The 26,402-nt window shown below is 44.1% G+C and overlaps 1 protein-coding gene across 2 annotated transcripts in view; it reads right to left on the bottom strand.

Annotated features, from left to right (window-relative positions):
* LOC141107931 (excitatory amino acid transporter 1-like) overlaps window positions 1-26,402 on the bottom strand; it is a 185,513-nt gene that overhangs the window by 131,989 nt on the left and 27,122 nt on the right. The window contains exons 2-3 of one of the 2 annotated variants that reach the window (XM_073599013.1): window positions 5,590-5,699; window positions 2,350-2,417 (exon numbers count right to left, since the gene is read on the bottom strand). The gene's annotated coding sequence lies outside the window, so the exon portion shown is untranslated. The remainder of the gene's footprint in view (window positions 1-2,349; window positions 2,418-5,589; window positions 5,700-26,402) is intronic. The other variant, XM_073599004.1, reaches the window with a different exon arrangement.

Below are 26,402 nucleotides of genomic sequence, written 5' to 3'. Positions count from 1 at the left end.
TTTTTATTTCATTTTTTAACAAAAACCATCAAACATAAAATAAATAAAACCAGCACACGACCAGTAATGCCATATTATACCTTCACTAGTACTTATTCAACAGTCCAGCTATATATAGAATAATTTGTTGTGTAATTCGTTTTTAAATCCACATTTGTCAGCAAGACTTGCATATATACTTTTACATCCATCTCACTAGTCCCAGCCATACACTCCATACAGAAATCCTGAGCATATTCGGTGTCACTACTACTGCCAGCTATGTCTTCCATATACTTCTGAAGCCTGACACAGATCATAAACAGATGTCCGTCTTTGCCAGCAGTAGATTGCAAAAATATCCCTAGTACCAGCTGTCTACTACAAAGAAATACCTCCTGCACAAATATGAAGTTCCAGACGTTTGTACAGCACTGTGTTATAGTTCCATCTAACGGTGGCAGGCAAGAGCCTACAGGTGATGTGCCTTTCAAAAAAATCCTCCTGCTACCATAGTGGCATAGAGACTCTCATTGCTAGTATCATGTTGCACGGACAGATTCCACACCTTCCTCAACCCCAGCACCTCATTTAGAGCCTCCTCCTAATATCAGCTACTCATCCAAGAAGTAGATTCTAATGAGATTCTCAAATAATCTAGATCACTAACTGAATACAAATTCTATTTCTGAAAGACATTGACCTTTAGAGGTCTGATGGCTTGCTAAAGCTGGCCATAGATGGGTTGAAATTTGGCCAGTTCAGCAGGGCCTGGCTGAATTTGAATCCATGTATGGACAGGCTGGTTTTACAAAAGTCAGTCTTTTGATCAACTTCTGTACAACCAGCCTGTTGGAAAACGTTCACTTAATCAGTGCTGTCAGCTATAGCCAGCGGTGCTGATCTATTAGACTGTAAGCTCGCAGGAGCAGGGCCCTCCTAACCCTCTTGTATTGAATTGTATTGTTGCTGTATAGTCTCCTTTTAAATTGTAAAGCGATGTGCAAACTGTGGGCACGATATAAATCCTGAATAATAATAATAATAATAATAATAATGAGTGTATTGTGATGCCAGGGAAGCCTCACCACTGTCAGAATACAATAGCTCCGTGGAGGCCTTGAATATGTGGATGGGAGAATTGATTCATTTTCTTTCATTCATTCGTTGGTTGAACGAAAGAAAAGGAATCATGCACGGCCTGCCTTAGGCATCTGAAAACGCATCCGTTTCCTAGACTAATCAAACCAAGCAGCACATAAAGCCTCAGCAACCCAGTGACATCTAGCACACATTTACTCTTATTAGCCACTATTTACAAAGTGCCAACAAATTATGCAGCCTACACTTCTTCACCAACACGTGATAGCAGCCAGTGTTTTTCTCTCAAAAAAAAAATGTATATATATATATAATCATTATAAGAAGGGGGTCTAGGGTATATATCGATACCGTATTTAAAATTAACTTCTATAACTGTACAAGAAGATCACAAATATTGATAAAGAACAGATGCCCAGAAGAAGGATATAGGTTCTTTGGAGGTTATCAGAGAGTGCAAAATCTGGTGCAGCTGTGCATGGTAGCCAATCAGCTTCTAACTTCAGCTTCTTCAATTAAGCTTAAACAAAAAAGGGTGGAGGTTGATTGGTTTCTATTTAGAGCTGTAGCAGATTTTGAACTCTCCAGTTTTATCAAATCAACCCCATAGTCTTTGAAGAAGTAGTAGAAAGCAGTATGGGTTCCGCACCTCAAGAATTAAGCTGGCTACACATAATTAGATTTTTGTTTAAATATTCGCACAGAAATTTAAAAAAAAATCATTCATCAGAACATTCTTTCTTCTTCTTATTATGATTATGGAGTCAACTAAATTTCATTCAAAAGCCCTTTAAAATTTCGTGTAGACCTGCTATTTGAATTGAATCCTAAAAGTATTAAACAGGTTTTCATTACAATATTTACAATTTTATCCAAACTAAAACACATTTGAAGTTTAATTTGTTTGAGGAAAAAACTTTCCATCCTGCTTCTTCAAATTTTTTCGCCACTATGGTCAAAAAATACCGATAAGAACCCACTAACCATTAGAAAATGGAACGAACATCCGAAAACAAAGATTTCCATCTAAAATTCTACTGGTGTATTGGCCAACTTTAGGCTATGTGAGTTGACAATGTACTTAGAGGACGTGAGCGCCATAATTTCATGCATAGCAAAACAGAAGAGACATGCCTGATATTTATGTGATAGGATATTGGATAGGTCATTTTGTACATGTATCAGAAGATGACAGGTAGGTAACCTGATGTATGGTAGGAAGTAGGTGAGAGATCTGTAGTTTCAAAAGCGTTTAGCAGATTTACATACCTGTGGAAAAGATCTTGTTGCTGTTGTTCTCTGCACGTGTTTTCTGAAGGGTCTGCTACTTTCTAAAGCTGAAAGAGAAGAAATACAGAGATGTATGAAGGAGGGAGAGCAAGGGCTGCCTACGTGGGAGGGGGTGTTGCAGAGCGAGAGTTAGAGTGAAGGCAAGGAATTAAGTGTGTGGGTGATAGAAAAAAAAAAACAGAAAGCATTTGAATGAGGGAAAAAAATAAGGAATGAACAGAAATTTCAAATATAAAACAGAAGAATAATGAAGACAATAAAATAAAATTCAATGCATACGTTTTCAGTGATGAAAAAAAAAGCCTGTGCAAGATTTGTGGATAAGTAAATGGAATGTCCACAGAATAATAATAAACAGCTCACATTAATTCCAAAATGCACTTCAACGCATCCTGAACAAAATTCACTATGCGAATATATTCGCATTTGCACAAACGTCTCAAATAGTACCCTTGCAAATGTTAATATATGCAAAGTATAATTTTTAATAAGTTGCCATTTGCAGGAAGAATGGAACATTTATTTGGCTAATTACGTTTTGTTTCCAATGTTGTCAAACTGAATGTAATTTGAAAGTGTTAACTTTCTTTTTTATATGGGTATCTCTGTTAAAAATAATGCCGCGTACACATGAGCGGACTTTATGGCAGACTTTGCCCGGCGGACAGGATTTCGTCGGACAATTCGATCGTGTGTGGGCTCCAGCGGACTTTGTTTTCTCAAAAGTTGGACGGACTTAGATTTGAAACATGTTTCAAATCTATCCGACAGACTCGAGTCCGGTCGAAAAGTCCGCTCGTCTGTATGCTAGTTCGACGGACAAAAAGCCACGCTAGGGCAGCTATTGGCTACTGGCTATGAACTTCCTTATTTTAGTCCGGTCGTACGTCATCACGTACGAATTCGACGGACTTTGGTTGATTGTGTGTAGGCAAGTCCGTTCATTCAGAAAGTCCGTCGTAAAGTCCGTTGAAAAGTCCGCCGGGCAAAGTCTGCCGTAAAGTCCGCTCGTGTGTACGCAGCATTAGAAGTACTGAATGCAACATATTATTGAATTTATGGATTGCATATAGTCTGGCTGCAGCACGTGGATGCCTGTGCTGAAGACTACAATGACCAAGCTGCAGTGCACCCGATTGAAAAGTGTGCTGGGAGGTGGGGGGGCAGAGACTGGAGTGAAGCTGCTACTAAGGAGCTGGCAGAGAAAGCTGCAGCCAGCCCTGACCTAGTCGTTAGAGTTTTTTTTTTTTTTTTTTATGAGCCACCATGGTAATCTTGCAACCAGGAATTGTCCAGCCTTGTCCTATGATTATTTGATCCTAAAACGAAATATCCAAAAAATAGTCACTCCTAAAGGCCCGTACACACGATACAAAAATCAGAAGTAATATTTCGTCCGACGAACGTTCTGCCGATATAGTGCTTTCAACAGCCAATTCCAATTTTTCGTACGACAATAGCTGGATGTGCAGACTATAAAATTTTTGTCGTACGTGAACTCAACGTCCGATTTTCGTTTAATTAGTATGATTTTCGTCTGAAAAAAATCGTAAAAGCAAAAACGGACAAACTGTTGTCCAAGAATCTGATCGTGTGTACGAGGCCTTAGAGAAAATACCCTTGGAACATATGACGATACAAGAAAATACCCTAAGCGCATTTGTTTGCAAGAGAAAATGCCTTAAGAACATTCAATCCTAAAACAAAATACCCAAGGAATAGTCATTCCTAATAGAAAATACACTAGGAACATACGGTCATAAAAGAAAATAATGTATGCTAATTCGATTCTAAGAGAAAATGCCTTAAAGTAGAACTTTTTTTTTTCATTTTGGATAGAATAAGGGAGGAGATTTCCCTTCACTTCCTGTCCCAAAGCCAAACAGGAAGTGGGAGAAAATCCCTGCAAATTAAGGGATTTCTTTGGGGACCCCCAGGTCACCAGAACTAGAGTCCACATTGGAAGATTTCTCCTCTATTACTTTTTTGGGGACAACCCAAAATTTGGGATTTTCTTTTACTTTTACTTACAATGATAATGGTAAACAGGACAAATAGAGAGCGTGAATCTCCCTAACAGAGGCACAGACAGCAATAAAAACTGACAGGTGTTCTATTTTGCCTTTAGTTATACTTTAACCCCTTTACCCCCTTAATGACCAGGCCATTTTTTGCGATACGGCACTGCGTTGCTTTAACTGACAATTGCGCAGTCGTGCGATGCTGTACCCAAACAAAACTGAGGTCCTTCCATTGTCCCCCGGTCTTCCTTCCAGCTTTATTGGCGTATGCGCACGGGAGTCACAGTTTACGGCACAGCTCTGAAGGGACGGGTATGCTGTTCCTTCAGAGCGCATGCGCTGGTGACGTCACCGGTGAATATCTCCTAATCAATGCAAGTTTAGGAGATATTCACTGTACTTACAGGTAAGCCTTATTATAGGCTTACCTGTAGGTACAAGTTCAAAAGCAGATTTTACTACCGCTTAAGGCAGGGTATACACATTTATTATTTTTTTTCAACTAGCAGGTTAAATGAAAAAAAAAATAAGAAGGACAGATCCCTGCATTAGGGGACTCCTCAAGGCAGAATACACTTATCAGCTATTGCAGAGAATGCAGGTTTTCCAGCAAGACCATTCAACAAAAGCTGGTCATTCCTGATAAACTGGCTGACTATGAGTCTACCAGCATTTAGGCTTTTAAGAACGCATTAAGTTAGAAAATATTTAGGTTTAAAACCAAAAGTTTCAAAAAGAAAAATCCATGAAAAAAAAGGCTAGCAAAAAATGTTGACTTTTGTCAGCGGAACTGAGGAAAAGGCATCCAACCTCTTAAAGTGTTTGTTAACCTAAAAAAATAAATCCTGTGCCCTTGAAGCATGTTATACAGCACAGTGCTTTTGCTGTGTCATTTGGCCCCCTGTAACACCTAAAATACCTGGCTGATCCTGCCTGGCTATACCCTCCCTTCTGTAAACTGACCATGGTGTATCATGGCTGCTGAGTCCTGATACCGTGGTCAGTTTACATGCCTCCATCATCCGCAGCTCTCCTCTCTGCACTTCTCTGTGCTCCCGTGTCCTCCTCCCCTCCCTGCCAGCTCGTACCAGTGCCCCCGCTGGTATCATTAGCTTTTGTTGCTGTTACAATCCCCTCTGTTATAATAAATGCTGTGCGCCACTGTATGTGTTTTGTAAAAACATCCATTGACAAATACCTTATTTTAAAGTGCCGCTCGGTGGTCAAGTGACCAGCCATCTCTTTCCTCCTCTCCTCCTGGCTGACGTCAGTGGGGGTTTCTCGGCTCCGCCCGCTTTGTTGTCAGGCCTGGAGAGGAGAGAGACAGCCAGTCACGTGAGCGCCAATCAGGGCTATAAAATAAGGTGTTTATCAGCGGATTTTTTACAAAACACATACATTGGGGCACAGCATTTATTATAACATAGGGGATGGTAGCAACAACCCTAAGTGGGTTAACAACCACTTTAATACACTAGTAAAAAAACTGAGGCATACTGGGTAGAAGAGGGATTATACTGAGGCATGCTTACAATTTTTCTGTTTGCCAGTGTCCAAAACTTATGTTAGTGGTAGCATAACCCAACTGTACTGTATTTGAATTCCTGTGAACCCTGAAGAATTTTCTTTTTTTTTTACTTTTTGTCGCTTTTTATATGGTTCAGCTAATGTTGTTATATAAATGTATTTATAGCCCTGATAAAGGGGATAAAGAAAAACCCTGAAATGGGTTGCCTAAGATTACAACATATAAATCTATGAATAAAAAAAAAAAAACATTAGCCATTTTTTTTTCTGTTGTAGGACTATTTGCTATACCAAGTTCACTTTTTTTATTCTAAAATTGGCACTACACTAAAGCAAGAGACACGATTCCTTTAGCAGCTTCAAACCAAAATCCTTTCCATGATGTTCCAAGCACGATTCAACTATACACATATGTAGACCCCAACCCTGACTAAACAAAAAGCACTTAGGCAGGCCATACATGGTGCAAATTTCTTTATTGCAACCACAGGTTGGAGGAAAGAAATTTGCACGATTTCCCAGTCAACACAGGACAGAGTTGACAAGGGAATCCCTCCTTCCAAGCAATTGTTGAAGACAGTGATAATCGCAAGAGAATCCAGCAGGCTGGTTGTACCCAAGTTGATCAAATCGATTGACTTGGTACATTCAGCCTGCCCATTAACGGTTTGGCTGGTTCTTGCTGAACCATGCATGACCATGTATGGCCAGCCTTAAGTCTCCTGCTTCAAAGTTGCAAAGCAGGCATCACCTATTAGGCTCGATTCACACTGGTTCGACATACGCTCCGACTTTGGGAGCACATGTTGCATGATGTGTACAAATCAATGGCTCCTTATGAGAGCCGTCTTAACTGGTTCGACACAAGTCAGTCCGACTTTAGAAAAGGTTCCTGCGCAACTTTGGTCCGTTTTCAGCCCATTCACCATCATTCAAGTCGGATCCTCGCCCTAACCATCCGACTTGCGACATCCAACATGGTGATTACGGCTGGGTTCACATTGGTTACGACATACGCTCCGACATTGGGAGCTCATGTCACATGACATAATGACGTATGCAAATCAATGATTCCCTATGAGAGCCATCTTAACTGGTTCGACACAAGTTGATCCGACTTTGAAAAAGGTTCCTGCATTACTTTGGTCCAACTTTGATCCTACTTCAGCCCATTGAATATCACTGAAGTCAGATCAAAGTTGGATCATCGTCTTAACTGATCCGACTTTGGCATGCGACTTGTGCTCTTAGGATCTTGAAGAGGAACTCCACGACAAATTAAAAAAAAAAAAAAAAAAAACCCGGCATGGGGTTCCCAAGACCATACCAGGTCCTTCGGTCTGGTATAGATTTTAAGGGGAACCCCCACGCCCAAAAAATTCATACCAGACCCTTATCCGAGAACAGGGCCGATCCTAGATGGGTGCGCGGGGTGCACCGCGCCCCGGCGCTGTAAGAGAAAGGTCGCCGAAGCTGTGGCATGCCACACGCCGCTCACTCGACTGCACTGGTTGCTAGAATCGTCGGCCGGCCGGCGCCTAGCAACCAGTGACGTCAGAGGCCGCAGCCGCCCCAGCATTCAGAGCGCGCCGTGGCAGCCCCAGCATTCAGAGCGCGTCGCGGCCGCCCCAGCATTCAGAGCGTGCCGCGGCCGCCCCAGCATTCAGAGCGCACCGCGGCCGCCCCAGCATTCAGAGCCATTCTGTCCCAAACGCAGCCACTGTTCCCATCAAACGCAGCCACTGTGCCATTCAAAAGCAGCCACTGTGCCATTCAAACGCAGCCACTGTGCCTGTCAAACGCAGCCAATGTGTCATCAAATGCAGCCACTGTGCCCATCAAACGCAGCCACTGTGCCCATCAAACGCTGCCACTGTGCCCATCAAATGCTGCCACTGCGGCCATCAAACGCAACCACTGCCAATTAAACGCAGCCACTGTGTCCAAACGCAGCCACTGTGTCCATCAAACGCAGCCACTGTGCCAAAGGCTACCACTGTGCCCGCCAAAGGCTACCACTGTGCCCATCAAACGCTGCCACTGTGCCCTAACGCTGCCACTGTGCCCTAACGCTGCCACTGTGCCCTAACGCTGCCACTGCACCCATCAAACGCAACCACTGCGCCCGTCAAACGCAGCCGCTGCGTCCGTCAAACGCAGCCGCTGTGCCCAAGCGCAGTGTCAGGGCTGGGCTCAGCCCTTCCTTCTCTGAGCTGGCCGCTCAGCTGTCGGCCAATTGCCAGCTCCCATCTCTCTCCACAGTTACCCAGCTGTTGTTGATTCTGCTCGTCAGTCCTGCCTACTTAAAGCCATCCAGCTCACTTGATCTCTGCCTTCGCCTTTGTCAACATCACAGAGACTTTCTCCTGCGTTCCCGTTGAAGACTTGCTTGGTTGACGTTCCTTCTGGCTCCTGATCCTGCTTGCTGTACTGCTACATTTATCTTTGGCTCTCTGACATTTGCTTGGCTGACTACCCGATCCGGTTACTGAACTCTGGCTTGTTTTGACTACGCTTTCTCTGTTTATCTTAGTATTATTATTATTATTATTATTATTATTAAACAAGTGTGATTTAACTTTACTTCTGTCTCGGTCTGATTCATGGTTCCTGATACGCAGCCAATGTGCCCATTAAACGCATCCACTGTGCCCATCAAACGCAGCCACTGTGCCCAAACACAGCCACTGTGCCCATCAAACGCAGCCACTGTGCCCAAACGCAGCCACTGTGCCCATCAATTGCAGCCACTGTATCCATTAAACGCAGCCACTGTGCCCATTAAACGCAGCCACTGTGCCCATTAAACGCAGCCACTGTGCCCATCAAATGCAGCCACTGTGCCCATCAAATGCAGCCACTGTGCCCAAACACTGCCACTGTGCCCATCAAATGCTGTCACTGTGCCCATCAAATAGTGCTACTGTGACTCCCCCCGTCTGCTCGTCATCTGCCCGGCACTGTCTCGGTGGTCAAATCTGTTATTTGCACTTTAGTGATTGTATTTATTGAAAATGTAAATAGTACAGAATCAATCTATCTTGCATATTTTGCATCTGTAGTTATAGATTTTCTGCTACCTCATTTTCTGTTCAAAATTTTATTATTGTTTAGTTCATATTTATATTCCAAGTTTTGTTTTTTGCTACACTATTTGATTTACAAGCACTTGACACAGAATTGTCTATAAATACAACATTTATTTTGACTTGTCGTTGACTAAGTTATTGTCAAAGCAAAGTGGTGGGGCTTACAGATGGAGTTGTTGCCATAGAAACATTTGTAAAGGGGAGGAGTTAGTAAGATGACAACACCCATGTGGGAGCACCAGAAATATTTCTGCACCCAGGTGCCTTTGACCCTAGGATCGGCCCTGTCCGAGCACGCAGCCCGGCAGGTCAGGAAAGGGGGTGGGGACGGGCAAGCACCCCCCCTGAACCATACCAAGCCACATGCCCTCAACATGGGGGTGTGGGTGCTTTGGGGCAGGGGGGCCCTGCGCCCCCACCACAAAGCACCTTGTCCCCATGTTAATGAGGACAAGGGCCTCTTCCTGACAACCCTGGTCAGTGGTTGTCAGAGTCTGCGGGTGGGGGGTCTTATCGGAATCTGGAAGCCCCCTTTAACAAGGGGGCCCCCAGATCCAGCCCCCACCCTATGTGAATGATTATGGGGTATGTTGTACTCCTACCCATTCACCCAAAAAAAGTGTCAAGAATGAAAACGCTACACAGGTTTTTAACCACTTCAATACCGGGCACTTATACACCTTCCTGCCCAGACAAACTTTCAGCGCTGTCACACTTTATATGACAATTGCACAGTCATGCTACACTGTACCCAAACTAAATTTTTATACTTTTGTTCCCACAAATAGAGCTTTCTTTTGGTGGTATTTGATCAGTTCTGGGATTTTTATTTTCTGCTAAACAAATAAAAATAAGACCGAAAATTTTGAAAAAAAAATGTTTTTTTTTTTCTGTTTCTGTTACAAAACTTTGTAAATAAGTAAGTTTTCTCCTTCACTGATGGGCACTGATAAGGCGGCACTGATGAGCACCAATGAGGTGGCACTGATAGGCACTGAAAGGTGGCACGGATGGGCACCGATAGGCAGCACGGATGGGCACTGATAGGCGGCACTGATGTACACTAATGGATGGTACTGATGGATGCCAATCCGTGCCAAACAATAATGCCTGCCAATCAGTGATGCCTATTGTGGGGACTGATTGGCATCCATTGTGGGCAATGATTGGCATCCCTGGTGGTCTAGGGTGGCATACCTGGTGGTGATAATCAATCAGCACAGACCCCCCTGTCAGAGGAACAGGTGAGGTAAAGCCGATCAATGGCTCTTCCTGTTTACAGCGTGATCAGCCGTGATTGGACACAGCTGATCACATGGTAAAGAGTCTCTGTCGGAGACTATTTACCCAGATCGGAGTTGCGGTGTATCAGACTGACACACCGCAACAACGATCGCCGCGATGCGCGCAGCGGCTTGATATCCTGGCAACTTCATATGATGTCCGGTCAGGATATCGCAACCACTTTGCCGACGTCATATTGCTGTGTCTCTTCCGATTTCTTCTCCTTCTTCCGCTGATGTCTCTCTCTTCCTCCGATATTCTCTTGACGCTCTCTCCCGGTGTAATACTGGGGCCGCCGTGTGCTATTACTTATATAGGCATGGGGCATGGCCACCCGGTGATATCATCCGGAAGCCCTGCCTCTTCTGACGTCACCACCTGGGGCATGATTGGGTGGTGATGTCACAAGGGTCGGGCCTCCGGATGACATCACTGGGTGGTTTATTTTCTGATTATGCACACCCAGTTTTAGGATATTTTGCCTATCCACATGTGTTACAGGTCAATCTAGACCACACACTTGTTTCCAATTTACCTATTGTATTCACAATGAGCAACATTATTGTGCATTATATTTTATACCACTGTGGGTTTTCGCACCCATTACATAGAATCAGCGCAACTTTACACTATCAATCACTTTTCATTCCTGGCATTCAGGGTTTTTCAGGTGCAGCAGTCTTAATTGAATTGTCAGTGCTTCCCTTCACCTACACACACAATGCAGGACTTCTGCAGACTGTCAGTGTAAGCTGTCAACAGCGCCGTGGTAGTTCATTGAGAACTACGAGCCAAGATCTGCAAAGGATGTCAGTACTTGTAGTTGACTCATTCACAGAGCTCTGTGAATGAATGATGTGGCCATGTGGGCGGAGCTTCTCTCCGTACTGCAGTGACACAGAGGGCTCGGATTCCCGAGCCACTGCAGGAGCAGAAACATGTTACATTTTCTACCCTAAAAACAGGTAGAACACGTTCCCAAAAGTGAACTTATCCTTTAACCAGAGGTTTCGTGCTAGAATGAAGGGAAAAGGGGGGAAACCAGTTTCTAATCCCCCCTTCCCTTATAGGACTGTGACAGCAGTGTTTCAAATATCCCCTTATCTAAAAATAAGGGAAGGTGTTCTATTGGTCACCTTTCCCTGGATAGGTCAGGTCACCTAGTATCCAGGCAGTTTGAAAAAAGAGCGGGAAGGTGTTTTATTGGTCACCTTTCCCTGGGTAGATCATGTGATCTAGTATACAGGCAGTTTGGAAAAAGAGTGGGAAGAATTTGAAATAAAAAAGGGGTTCTGAGCCCCTGAGGTCCAGTGGCCCCAGTAAGCACAAGCTGTGGTGTTCTAGGAGCTTGCTCCATTATGTAAACAGCTCTTAGCGAGGCTGAAGAGGATGTCCTTCCTGAGGTAGCTGATAGAGAGAGCCGGAGAAGAAGCGGTTATAAACTGGATACGGTGGTGTCTGAATCTGCCGAAGGCATTGGGTCAGGAACCGGCTGGAAGATCCGGCAGCACCCCCAGATGTTGGTCCCCTCAGTTGCAGACATCATCTCTGCCAGCCCCACCGCCACTTCTGCTGCCACGTCAGCTTCCCTGCCGCTGGAGAAAGAGGACTGGACCCCCCTGGTGTTTTCGGAGGAAGAGGAGCAGCTCGCACAAGAGGAGGATCTGATTCACCAAGAAGCCTGGCGTGTCACTTCCCGTTCGGCCGGTGGGGTGGCTGCAAGTAAGTAGGGGAAGCAGGGCAGGTAAGTTGCCCACCAAAAAAAAAAAAAAAAGCCCCGTTGTAGTTGGCACCGCCCGGGAGGCAAGGGGCGCCAGAAGAGGACAGTATCATCCCAGCCGGAGGACCCCCTGCTGCGAGGCATGCCCCTCAAGTCCGCAGACAGCAGCTGACAGGCAGTTCCATACCAGTAGTCTGTCAATCAAGAGAACAACAGGTGGGACCTTCCCCTTCAGTACCTGGGGCCGGCGAGTTCTCCCTGCAATTGTTAGAACTGTTTTCATCTATATTAATTAAGACAGTCAGAGAGCTTAGTAGTGCCAAAGATAGTAGTTTCTCAGAATTTACCTGCTGTTGTGAATGTGTCTCTTCCTACAGATGTGAGTTTAACCACTTCCCGCCAGCCCACCGTCAAATGACAATTAAAGGTGGTTAAATAGCTCTACTTCATCTGCTTTAGAGGATTCTGTGGCTACAGTGTGGGCGCCATCTAATGGCAAAAATACTGTTTAGATATTACGAGAATGAGAACAGGGCAAACCTCAAAACATACCAGAAACACATAGGAAAGAGTCTTTGCCATGTGTTCTGTCTCTGTTGGGCTTTCATCTTTCTGTGTCAATTAAGGAAAAAATTTGAAGGGGGGTTGTTTTTGGACCTATTGTCATTACTCCACCCATAAAAGGAATTCATACACAAAAATTGTAATAAAGGCGAGAGAACGGACGAGGATAGGAGAAGGCCTGTAACCAAATCTTTAACAATTGGTTACAGGCGTTCTGCATACTGCGAGTGTTTTATCTGAAAAACAGCCGGAAAAGAGTTCCGGGCTATTTCAACACATAGACATAGTACTAGAAGCTTACAAATTTTGGAGGTGTTGCTTGGTTTGCATACGACAAAGCTTTTCATCAAAAGATGGCGGTTCACCCATCTTTACTATGTTGTACAAAGGATGTTGGCTTATGGCTGAATCTTTTTCTTCCCCAGCGACAATTTGTCAGACAAGCGGCACCCCCAAATCAATCGGCACACACTGCAGGTTATAAAAAAGGGGGTGTGCTTTAACTTTAATGACTCACAATGTGGATGGCCTAACACATGCAAATACAGTGCAATAGTACCATGGCTTCAGGATTTACCAGACAAGGGGAGGGCCCTTCTACTACTTAAGGGGTTCTCTTCAGGTTTTAGGTTACCTAAGTTCAAGGGTAAGGGGTGCGTTATCCGAAGAAAGTTACATCCAACAGTGGGGATGGACAGTGTTGAGGAAAAAATATTTAACCGCTTCAGCCCCGGAAGATTTTACCCCCTTCCAGACCAAAGCGTTTTTTTGCGATTCGGCACTGCGTCGCTTTAATTGACAATTGCGCGGTTGTGCGACATGGCTCCCAAACAAAATTGATGTCCTTTTTTCCCCACAAATAGAGCTTTCTTTTGGTGGTATTTGATCACCTCTGCGACCATTTTGAAAAAAAAACGCATTATTTTTTGCATTTTGCTATAATAGATATCCCCCAAAAATATATAAAAAAACATTTTTTTTCCTCAATTTAGGCTGATCGTATTCTTCTACATATTTTTGGTAAGAAAAAAAAAAAAAAAATCGCAATAAGCGTTTATTGATTGGTTTGCGCAAAAGTTATAGCGTTTACAAAATAGGGAATAGTTTTATGGCATATTTATTAATAATTTTTTTTTTTTTACTAGTAATGGTGGCGATCAGCGATTTTTATTGTGACCGCGACGTTATGGCGGACATGTCGGACATTTTTGACACATTTGGGACCATTGTCATTTATACATCGATCAGTGCGATTAAAAATGCACTGATTACTGTGTAAATGACACTGGCAGTGAAGGGGTTAACCAATAGGGGGCGGGGAGGGGTTAAGTATGTCCTAGGGGAGTGATTACTAACTGTAGGGGGATGGGCTAGCAGTGTCATTACTCTGATCACTGCTCCCGATGACAGGGAGCTGTGATCAGTGGACACTTGTCACTAGGCAGAACAGGGAGATGCTGTTTACATCAGCATCTCCCTGTTCGTCCTCTCCGTGAGGCGATTGCCGGTATTCCAGCGGCGATCGAGTCCGCGGGACCCGCGACACAACTCACAGAGCTCCCGGCCGGCGGCGCGCACGCAATGGCACGGCGGGGAATTCAAATGGACGTACCTGTAAGGCCATTTGCCCAGCCGTGCCGTTCTGCCGACGTACATCGGCGTGCACCGGTCGGGAAAGGGGTTAAAGAAATCAAATTGGGTAGAGTGAAGGGCCCTTTCAAGGACCCTCCATTCCAGGATTTCAGGATTTCCCAAAAAAGAACCAAATGCTTTTCGATTGATCCACCATTTATCTTATCCAGCAGGTAGCTCCCTCAATGACCAAATTTTGGTAGAATTGTCTTCTTCGTCTTATGCATCATTTGAGGACACATTGGAAGTTCTGAGAAGTGTGGGGCAGGGAGCTTTACTGGCTAAAGCAGACATAAAAGCCGCCTTTAGGCTCTTACTAATGAATCCTGAGTCTTTCAATTCACTAGGTTTTTTCTTTAAAGGTAATTTTTATTTTGACAAGTGTTTGCCTATGGGCTGCCCACTGTCCTGTTTTTTTTTTCTTTTGCGCCATTTTTAGTAAAAAATGGGTTACCTGCCAAGTGGTAGGTTCCAGTCTCATGATTCACTATTTAGATGACTTTTTGTTTTTAGGCCCAGCTTATTCCCCCACATGCAAAAAAATTTTACATGCATTTTTTGATATCCCATTAGCTCAAGAGAAAACGGTCTATCCAACCATCTGTCTTGACTTCCTGGGGATTACAATAGACACTCTGAATATGGAGTTCAGGTTGCCTTTGGAAAAGATTGTTAAACTTCAAGGTTGTCTGTGAATCCTAATCAGAAAGAAAAAGGTTACATTTACGCAAGTACAATCACTTTTTAGGTCAATTAGTATTCGCCACCAGGATAATGCCCTTTGGGTACGTTTTCTCACATAGACTTTATCTGGCCATTTCTGGGCTGAAATCCCCTTACTCACACACTCACATTTCTCATGATATCAGAGATTTATTGGCTTGGCTGAGATTTCTAGAGTACTTTAATGAGAGGGTGGTTTGGCAGCAAGACTTTATAGCCGATCAGGATTTTTTGCTTTCAGACAGATGCGGCAGGTTCACTGGGTTTCGCTGCCATATGGAAAACACATTGGTGTTCGGAACACTGGGACCTGGCATGGAAATATAAGGTTTACTTAAGGAATAGTGCTCTTTTGGAATAATTCCCAATAGTTGTGGCTATTGAAATTTGGGGGGGATCAATTTAAAAACAAACGTATTCTGTTCAGCACGGATAATAAAGGTGTAATGTACGCTTTGAACTATCTAACTTCAAGGTCTCCGCCAGTCATTGCTTTACTAAGGTATTTCATTTTCAAATGCCTGAGTTTAAACTTTTAGGTTAAAGTGATTGTAAGGCTTCGTGTTTTATTTTTTTAAAATAACAAACATGTCATACTTACCTCTACTCTGCAGCTCGTTTTGCATAGAGTGGCCCCGATCATCCTCTTCTGGGGTCCCTTGGTGGCTCTCTTGACTCCTCCCCACATCAGATAACCCCCTAGGAGAAGCATTCTCCCAGGGGGGTCACCTTGCGGACGCGGTCCCGAGTCCAGCATTTGCATCCATAGACACGAATGCCGGACTTGGCCCCGCTCCCGTGTCATTGGATTTGATTGACAGCAGAAGGAGCCAATGGCTGTGCTGCTATCTATCCAGGAGTCGGGACCCGGTGCAGAGAGGGCGAGCACGTCTCCGCCGAGGAAAGTAAGTAAAACAGTGGGGGGGCGGTCAGTCACTGCCAGAAAAACACGAGTGTTTACAACCCCTCTAAGGCCAGGTAAAGCAAATGACTTGGCGGATGCTTTATCTCATTTTCAGATGGAGCGTTTCACCTGCCTTTTACCAAACGCGGATCCAGTGGGATTAGCCTGCCCGAAATGTTTATGGAAGCTCATTTGACAGGTTTTGACAAATGTACAAAATTCAATTGCCCCCACCACCATGGCGGGATAGCTGTCAGTCTGGTGGTTTTTGATTTCTAAATATGTATGGGATTGACCGCAGTTTGGTTTCAGAAGGTTTGGTTCTGTTATTTCTAGATTTGTTGTTTAGCAATGGTTATTCATGGTCACACATTAATAAAATGGTGTCGGGTATTTCCTTTTTCATGAAATTAAACAATCTCCCATAACTATTTAGTTTTTCACTATAAAAGCAAGCATTAAAAGGGTATAGGAAAGTGAGAAAGGTTAAAGACACTAAGAAAAAGATTTCTCCGGAGATCTTAGAGAGTTTTGGCAAGGCTACAGAGTCTGTGTGCTGGTCTGATTTTAAGGCAATGTTGTTCAAAGCAGCATTTTCAGTGGCCTTTTTTCAGCGCTCTCAGAATCTCCGAATTGGTTCCGAACACAAAGAAGCAACACGGGGGTCTTTAGATGATGGGGAGGTTACAAGAATTTTGAAACAGTCAAAAATGGACCAGATGGGGAAAGGTGCTTGGATTGTTTTGAAAGCTTGTAAACAGAAGTCAATATACCAAGTGGCATCACTACAAGCTTATCTCAAGGTAAGGCCAGATATTACAGGTCTTCTCTTCCTGTATTGTGACGGAACACCTCGGAGTAAATTTCAATTCATTAGTGTTCTCAACAAATGCAGTGGTGAGTGGTTAATTTAGTTAATTCACACACTACCTCACACTCATTCAGAATAGGGGCTGCCAGAGAAGCAGCTACAGTAGATTAGGTCTTTCTGAAGGTTTAATTAAAGTTTAATTAAAAATATAGGTAGATGGATGTCAGACAGTTTCCATATTATGTTCGCCTTAACTCACTTATTTAAATTATTGCAGGTTCACAGAAAATAGTGTGGATTGTTGGACACTCCTTCAATCCATTAGGCCAGCCAGAGAGCAGGTCATCGAATCTACACTGAGAATCCAGGTTTAGAGCATAAGTTTAGAGTATTTTGGGCATGGGAAGCGGGGTAGCATTTGGGCAGATTTATTTTGGTTTTGGGTAAGTTATACCAGATATTTTACATTTAGGAGGTAATGATATGGGCAAGGTCAAAACTCTTGATTTGATTTTCTCTATGCGTGATGATATTGTGATGTTTCATTTGTCCTCCCCTAATACGATTTTAGTCTTCTCAGAAATAATTCCTAGACTGAAGTGGTTAAACTCTGTTTCTTTACGCCCACTCGAAAAGGTTAAGTTAAGGTTAAATGGATCAGTAAAAATAGAGCCCAAAGGCTAACATTGCGCTCAAAATATAAATGCACAATGTAAAATACAGCTACTAGCACCCTCAAGTCAAATACAAACTCAAATAAATATAAAATACAAAATAAGTGCAGCGCTTAAAATTACATAATTGAAAAGAGGCTTAAAAAGGAAAACTAACAAATGTACAGTCCTTGGGGACAGGAGAAAAACAAAGCCAAAATCCGTGCTTCTTATAGGTGAAAAAGCTGTAGATAAGGGGAAAGGGAAAGTGATAGTCCTCCACATTAGGTAGATCCTGTTCCACACCCAGGTGAGAGTAAGTAATCCTGCTTACCAGCTTTCCATGACCACTATAAAGCGGTCTTCACCAAGCACAGGGTAATAGGTCTTCCCAGGAACCTCAACGATGGCTGCGATCCCCGTTTTACAGATGGAGCTCGGAAATGTAAGACAAAAGAAATGCTCCCAATACTTCAATACTACATACTACAATACAAAACTTTGAGTTTAATGGTATAAAAAGTTTGCACTTACAGGATAAAAGCATCACAATGGCTTATCTTTAAGTTGGAACCGCGACGTCCCTACGAGCTTCGCTTCACTTCCTGGTTCGCTTGTCTGTCAATCTCCTTAGAGGTGTAGCGTAATGATGTCACCGTTGTATGCCCCATCCTACGCGTTTCATCACAAAAGATCATCGTCTAGGGATTGGCCAGGTGATCGTGTCATCACGCATGCCATTTATATAGTCCCGCGGTGCCATTTTGACTATTGGCCGCTGGACAATAGACAACATTAACTGATAGGAGGCCGCGCTATTATAACTACTGGCCACTCATTTAGTCAATGGGGAGTAGAGAAACAGGGAAGCCATTGAAAAGGGAATAATATGGTCAGATCAATTTCCCGGTTAGAAACTCAATGGATATTTGACATGAAATCTTATGTCCCTTTTGGCTTGAATGTCGATGGGGACATTAATTGCTTTATAAACAATGCTTAAACAACTAATTCCATAATCGTTCTTATTCTGTATTCTTGATGTTCACTGTTGTGGGAATCCATGTCCCTTTTGACATGGTCAAGTAGTGACATGGAGTATTAGAATGTTATTTGATTTTAGTTTTCTATTCTGATTAATGTCTGAGTAAATTTTATTGAATTTTGTTGTTATAACTAATTGTAATATACCTACAGTGTTCACATGTATTTTCGCTTCCTTCCTGAATTTTGCTGACTGAGAATAATTTAATTTGGCTAATATATGTTTCTGCCACTAGATGGCTGTGTTCACTGCTCTATACGTGGTTCCCTGGCTTCCCTGTTTCTCTACTCCCCATTGACTGAATGAGCGGCCAGTAATTATAATGGCACGGCCACCTATCAGTTAATGTTGTCTATTGTCCAGCGGCCAGTCAAAATGGCACCGCGGAACTATATAAATGGCATGCGTGATGACACGATCACCTGGCCAAACAATCCCCAAACTACGTTATTTTGTGATGAAGCAATTAGGGTGGGGCCTATGACGGTAATGTCATCACGCTACACCTCTCAGGAGGTTGACAGACAAGTGAACCGGGAAGTGAAGCGAAGCACGTAGGGATGCCGCGGTTCCAACTTAAAGACAAGCCATTGTAATGCTTTTATCCTGTAAGTGCAAACTTTTTATACCATTAAACTCAAAGTTTTGAAGTATTGCATTTCTTTTGTCTTACATTTCCAAGCTCCATCTGTAAAACAGGGATCCTGGCCATCATTGAGGTTCCTGGGGAGACCCATTTCCCTGTGCTTGGTGAGACCGCTTTATAGTGGTCATGGAAAGCTGGTAAGCAAGATTACTTACTCTCACCTGGGTGTGGAACAGGATCTACCTAATGTGGAGGACTATCACTTTCCTTTTCCCCTTATCTACAGCTTTTTCACCTATAAGAAGCACGGATTTTGGCTTTGTTTTTCTCCTCTCCCTAGGGACTGTACGTTTGGGACTCTGCATTAGTTTTCTTTTTTAAGCCTCTTTTCATTTATGTAATTTTAACCACTGCACTTCTTTTGTATTTTAAATAGATGAGCGCAAAAGTTTTTAGGTCCCTTTACAGGGTTTTCATACCGCCACACAGAATTGGTGGGTGGGCTTCCTGGGCTATATAGGCCCGACAGGGTCCACTTATCCGATATTGGATTGGATATTCTCAATGCAGGTTTCCATACCTGCATTGAAATGGCCGCGTTGTGGGGGTCTGGGTGACAGGCGGTTTATGCCTGTCTTCTGGGTATTTACCCCATTTTAAAATATTCCAGCTTGAGCCGTAGTGGCTGAGCTGATGGCAGGTGTTTTAAAATAAAATGTACAGATATTTATTTATTGTTAAAGCCAATAATAATAAAAGCCGTGGCCAATCTTTTATCCAACAAAAAAGGTTTGTGGTGTTTTCCTCTTTTTATTGTTTAATTATTCATTTGTGCGTTTACGTTTGTACGTGCATATATTGGGGGGGGGGTCTTTATGTGCTTGGGTGTAACTTACATTTTTTACAATTAAAAATTTAAGTTAGACTTACCGGTAACTTGTTTTCCAATAGTCTTTCAGGGCAGCACCCGAGAGATCATGGCTCCTCCTCCCACAGGAAACACCTCATCAATCAAATCTTTATAAGGAGGCCTCCAGGTTACTTCCATCAGTTGTTTCTAGAGAACAACACGTAAGCGACAGTTATATCATAGTATTACAGCAACAGAATAAAAGAGCGGGTTACTGCTGTCCTGAAAGACTATTGGAAAACAAGTTACCGGTAAATCTAACTTGAATGTTCCCAAAACGTCTTTAAGGACAGCACCTGAGAGGATAATCAAGACTTACCCCATTTAGGATGGGACAACAGCCTGCAAGACTTTCCTTCCGAAAGCCTGGTCCCCATCCGTCAGCAGGTCCAACCTATAATGACGGGCAAAGGTCATCAGACTCGTCCATGTAGCTGCCTTACAGATTTGTTTGGGAAGGGCACCAGCTTTTTCTGCCCAACTTGCCGCCAAAGCTCTTGTAGAATGAGCCCGAACACCAACTAGACTCTCCTGGCCTGTAAGGGAATAGGCCTCTGAGATAGCCACTCTCAACCATCTGGCAATGGTTTTTCTGGTAGCTTGTCTTCCTTTTTTACTACCAGCAAATGAAACAAATAATGCGTCTGAACGCCTAAAGTCCTTAGTGGCTTCCAGGTAACTTAAGACTGCTCTTTTAACATCCAAGGTATGGAATTCTTCCTTCTTACCCAATGGATTAGAGCAAAAAGTAGGAAGAATCATCTCCTGGGCTCGATTTTGGACCGAAGCGACCTCCGGCAAAAAATTAGGATCCGTCTTCAGAACAATTCGGTCTGAAAAAAATAGAAAAAAATGGTTCCCTGATTGACAAGGCTTGCAGCTCACTAATTCTTTCAGCTGTCATTATAGCCACTAAAAAACTGTTTTCAAAGTAAACAGGTTTCGGGGAGGTGAAATTAATGGGTTTGAAAGGTTCCCTGGTCAGGGCCTGTAGAACAACTGATAAAACCCACTTTGGACAGCTCTGATCACTACCGGTCTGGACTGGGTGAGGGCTTTAAAGAATCTGATCACTAGGGGTTCTGATCAGATAGATTTTTCCAAAAATACCCCCAGTGGGCAGCTTGAACTTTGAGGGTACTGACAGCTAGGCCCTTGTCTGCTCCTTCTTGCAGGAACTCCAGGATAGAAGAAATCTCTTTTAAGGATCCGCCGGATGCTGTGCACCAGGAGTTGAAAACTTTCCAGACTTTGGAATAATTTGCTCTGCTAATACTTTCTGCTAGATAGGAGGGTAGCAACTAACCTATCCGAAAATCCTTATCTCCTCAAAAGCTGCTCCTCAGAAGCCAAGCTGTGAGTTTTAGCTTTGCTACGTCCTGGTGAAGCAGGGGACCTTGTATCAGCAGGTCTTGTCTCAACGGAAGGTGCCAATATGGTTTGAGTTGCATCTGTAGAAGGGATGAAAACCAAGCCCTCTTGGGCCAGAAGGGAGTGATGAGGATTAGTGTCGTATCCTCTTTCCAGATTTTTGTTATGACCTGAGGGATAATCTGAAAAGGGGGAAAGGCATAGCAGAGGTAAAATTTCCACATGTCACTTGCTCAATGCAGCGAAGACATGTATACCACTCTGTTGGAAACAACCCCCTCCACCAGCCCTTTCATTGTGGTTGCGGAGAGTGGAGGATATAAAGAAAATGGAAGACCTGATCCTTACTGCACAACATAAACAAGAAGCCCATAAAAAAACTTGGGACATCTGGAACACGTTTATTTATTCCGAGGAAGGACAACGCTTACTCGGCTCATAACTTTTCTTCCACACGTTTGGAGTAGATACTGTTGAGGTCGGTATACTGGTTCAACTACCGCCATGTCTCCCTTTCCTCCCATCTCCCGCTACTCTTTTCCTACTTCTTTTCCCCCTCTAAATCCTCTCCCTTATTCTTCCCACCCCTTCTTCAGTCTAGGGACTTCGGTCCCCATTTTCTATAGAAACATGGAAAAAGTTGGGGAGGGGATACCCCAGTGCAGTAGTTACTAGCACGTGGTCTCGGGTTAACCTGAACTATACCAGAAATATCCACATACACGGAAGTTTCACGCCTAAGTATGTACTGTATAATACTTTGTACTTATTTGACCCCTGTTTAATGTTTGCAACAAAGTGCTTTTTGTTTATGTCTCTGTATCGGGGCCCCCACCCCTGTTTGGAGTTGAATAAACTTGATATTTGAAAAAAAAAAAAAAAGAAATTTCCAACTGTGCGCCAGAGAATCTACCCCCAGGGATGACTCGTTTCTGTTCAGGTAGAAGAGAGACACCTGTGTATTTGCCTGAGTAAGTAAAGCCATTTTTATTGCCTTTAGTTCCCTCCAATTTGAGGACCTTGCTGCTTCTCTTGTGGACCACAAGCCCTGAGCCCACCGACCGCTCAACCCCAGGAGCTGGCATCCTTTGTTAATCTTACTTGGATTGGGAAGGACCATAAAATATCTGCTGAATACCTTATCTGGTTTTTCCACCAGCAAAGACTCCTTTTCACCATGGTGGGGACCTTCATTAGTGAGTCCAGTGAATCTTGCTGGTGATCCCAGGTTTTCAACAATAAACCTGGAAGATGTCTGAAATGGAGCCTTGTCCACTGAATTGCCGGTATGGAAGAGGTCAGGGTTCCCAATGCTAATATGATCTTCCTGATAGACAGGAGCTGACTGGACTGTAACAACACCACCACTTCCACCAACTTTTTCTGTTTTTCTTCTGGAAGAAAAATATTTAGCTCCACTGAGTTGATACGGAAACCCAAGAATACCACCTCCTGCGAGGGAATCAGATTGGACTTTTGGATGTTTAAGATCCATCCTACGGATTCTAGGCGAGCACAAGCTCTGAGGAAGTTCTTCTGAAGCACTTCTCTGGTTTGAGCGAAAAACAGCGGGTCGTCCAGATAAGGAATCACTGAGATTCCTTCTAGACGCAAAAGGTGCCAACGCTTCGGCCATTACCTTCGTGAACACTCTTGGGGATGATGACAGGCCAAATGGGAGTGCTCTGAACTGCAGGTGTACCACCTTCTTCTTCACTTCTTTCAATGCCAACCTCATATTTATGGGACCTGATGTCAATGGGTATGTGGAGGTAGGCATCCTGTACATCTATTGATGCCATGTAGAACCCTTGGTACAGGTTTTTTATTGAGAAAATTGAATCTATCCAAAATCTTCTGTACTCTACCAATCGATTTAGCATCTTGAGATTTAGGATGAGATGGAACTTTCCTGAGGGTTTCTGAACGAGGAATACATGCAAGTAGAAACCCAGGAAGAACTACCCTGTAGGGGCCTGAACAATGACTCTCTGGAATTTCAGTTCCTGGATTAGGGACTTCATGGTGAAAGCCTTGGCTGGATCCCTTGTGGCGTTTGTCACCAAGAATCTTTTTGGAGGTTCTTTCGTGAATTCGATCATGTATCCCTGGGAGAGCATGTTTACAATAAACTGGTTTGATGTAATGCCTCTCCACTGTGGAAGAAACTCCTGGAGTCTTCCCCCGACCGAGAGGGAGGAGTCACTGCGGCTTTCCAGAAGTCGCAGGAGAATTGAAGAGCACTCCACTCCTACCTTTGGGTTTCTGTAAAGACCATGGTTTCCTTTTGCTCTGCGTTTTTCCTTCATGCTGTCCTTTTTGAGGCCGAAAAAAACATTTACGGGTCAGCACCTGCTTCTTCTTGACCAGAGAAGATTTCTTTTTATCAGCCGTTCGGTCAAGAATGGATTCTAGTTCAGAACCAAAACAACAAATCCCCTGCAAAGGGAATGCTACACAGCCTGTTTTTTGAGGCCACGTCCCCGGGCCAGGTTTTAAGCCATAAGGCCCTACTAGCAGAGTTTAACACTGCGGACCTGGCCGACATGCATATAGATTCTGCCGATATGACACTGCTGCAGATAAAGTTGTAAAGGAGTCCAAAATCTCCTGTTTTGGGGAATCTGCAGTAACATGGGCCTTAATCTGGTTAATCCAGTGTTCTAAATTCCTAGCAACACATGTCGTTGCCATTGCTGGCTTTAGATTGTTCATCACTGATTGCCAGGCTCTTTTAAGAAGCAGGTCCATCCTCTTATCCATGGGCTCCTTTAGTGTGGCCATATCTTCAAAGGCGAGGTCAGTTGATCTCAAGACCTGTGAAAAAGCGGAATCAAGTTTTGGAATCTTGTTCCAGATAGAACCAGGATTTTCCTCAAACGGGAATCTTCTCTTGTGAGCCAGAGAAAAAAAAATGGCTTCTTCTCTGAATTCAGCCATTCTTTTTTTTGTCTGTGATTATTGAATGGACTGGAAAAGTACGGCCTTTTGAGTCTCCCAAACCTGCATACATGCGGTCATGCAGGGAGAGCTCCTTCTTTTCCTCCTCTATCCCCAAGGTAGCATGGATTACTTTCAGGAGTCCTCCAACCTCTTCTAGTGACATCTTGTACTTAGCGGCGGCATCTGCTTCATTTTCCTCCTCCTCTGAATCTGTTCCATCTAGAGCGAGGGAAGCAGGTTCTTGGGAAGTGTCCTGGGAGATCTGACCCCCTGCCAATATTAGGGAGCCCCCTTGGGATTCTGAAGATGGCTGCGGAGCCCTAGGTTCCCAAAGGATTTTTGAAGAGGGTGAATGAGGTGGTAGATTGCTGGTCCGGCTGGTACGCGAACAGTCGCCCTCTATGAGTGTTCCCTCGTTGATTGAAAAAGACGGGATTAGACAGACTTCGCCTAGAGCAATTACGGACTGCTTTGCTTCCTACTACTCGGAACTCTACCCGGGTAGACTACTCTATGGAAGACCTCCACATATCTCTCTCTGACATTGATTTGCCTGTTCTGATTACGACCTATAGGGATCAACTCGACTCCCCTATTACCCCTCAAGGAGGTTCGGCAGGCCATATCTTCTCTTCAGGCTGGGAAGACACTGGACCCTGATGGTTTCCCCACTGAATTTTATAGCACATATGCTGAAGATCTGGCACCCAGATTTCACTCTATGCTGTTGTTTTCCTTGCGAGACAGGTCCTTGCCAGCTTCCATGTCAGAAGATGTGATATTGATGATTCCCAAGCCTGGAAAGGACCCGGAGCTTTGCAAATCTTACCGCCCGGTCTCCCTGATCAATGTGGATGCCAAGCTGTTAGCAAAAATACTGGCCACCCGGTTAAACACAGTGATTACAGCTCTGGTGCATCTGGATCAGTCTTCTGGTTCATGCCAGGCAGGGGGACAGATATAAACATCCGTAGGCTGTTTACCCATGTAGATATGGCCAGGGAGGGAGACACGGGAGTGATAGCGGCATTAGACACTGAAAAGGCGTTCGACTCTGTGGAATGGCTTTTTCATCTGGAAGGTGCTGGAATGTTATGGATTTGGGCTCAGGTTTATCTCCTGGATACAACTCCTATATAGAGACCCGACTCCTAGAGTCCAAGTGAATGTCCTGTCATCTGCCCCCTTTGGCCTGAGTAGGGGCACCAGGCAGGGGCTCTTCGTCCTGGCGTTTCTAATATGTCAGGACCACAGGATGAAGGGTACAAAAGTCAGGGTGCTTCGGGAGAAAATATCACTCTACGCAGATGACACCCTGCTGTATCTAGCCAATGCAGGTGTCTCCCTACAGTCTGCCTTGGACATTATAGACCGATTTGGGGGATATTCGGGGATCCACACTAATTGGGACAAGTTGGTCCTTTTTTCCCCTCACCCCTCAGGTTCGGGGATAGACACTGGGACCCCACTCTTCAGTGGGTAGAGGAGTTTAAATACCTGGGGATAAGTATCCGAGGATCCTTGCAGGCTTATATGGCAGACAACCTTGCTCCCCTAATGGTTCAATTTGGTAAGAAATGTCAGCTATGGAAAACTCTGCCTCTGTCACCGGTGGGTAGGGTGAATTTACTGAAGATGGTCTACCTCCCTAAATTTTTATATGTTTTCAGGAATACCCCGATCCCCATTCCCAAATCATTTTTTTGCAAGTTGGATAGCATCATAACAGCTTTTGTTTGGGCAGGAAAAACCCAGAGACTGGCGAGGCGGAAGCTCCAACTCCCCCACTCTCAGGGGAGTTTAGCAATGCCTCATTTTCAGCTCTACTACTGGGTCGCAGTACTAGTGACGGTCCCGTGGTGTTTATTCAGCCCAAACAGAACCCTGCAGTACTTTTAGAGGCGGCCATTCTGGGGTCCTATGCGGCCCTGAGCAACCTGGTCTACAGAGGGCCTAGGGCCCATCTTCAAGCGACAACCACAATGCGAACTACCACCCGGGTGTGGCAACAGGCAGGGGCCATTTACAAAACCGACTCAACAATTTCCCCTCATACCCCCCTCTGGGGTAACCCAAGACTCCCACACTTCTATACGCTACCGGACCTCCAACTATGAGCATCTAAGGGGATAATGGCCCTCAAACACATTTTTGTAGATGGCTCTCTTTCCTCCTTTTCGGTACTAAGGGACAAATATCCCGCCTCAATGACCTTCTGGTACTACCAGCTTCGACACGCGACGCAGGCC

The sequence above is a fragment of the Aquarana catesbeiana genome, linkage group LG01 (genome assembly GCF_042186555.1).
Source record: "Aquarana catesbeiana isolate 2022-GZ linkage group LG01, ASM4218655v1, whole genome shotgun sequence".
NCBI lineage: Eukaryota > Metazoa > Chordata > Amphibia > Anura > Ranidae > Aquarana > Aquarana catesbeiana.
Note: the sequence above shows the minus strand (reverse complement) of the source record. Positions and strands in the feature narration are given on the sequence as shown.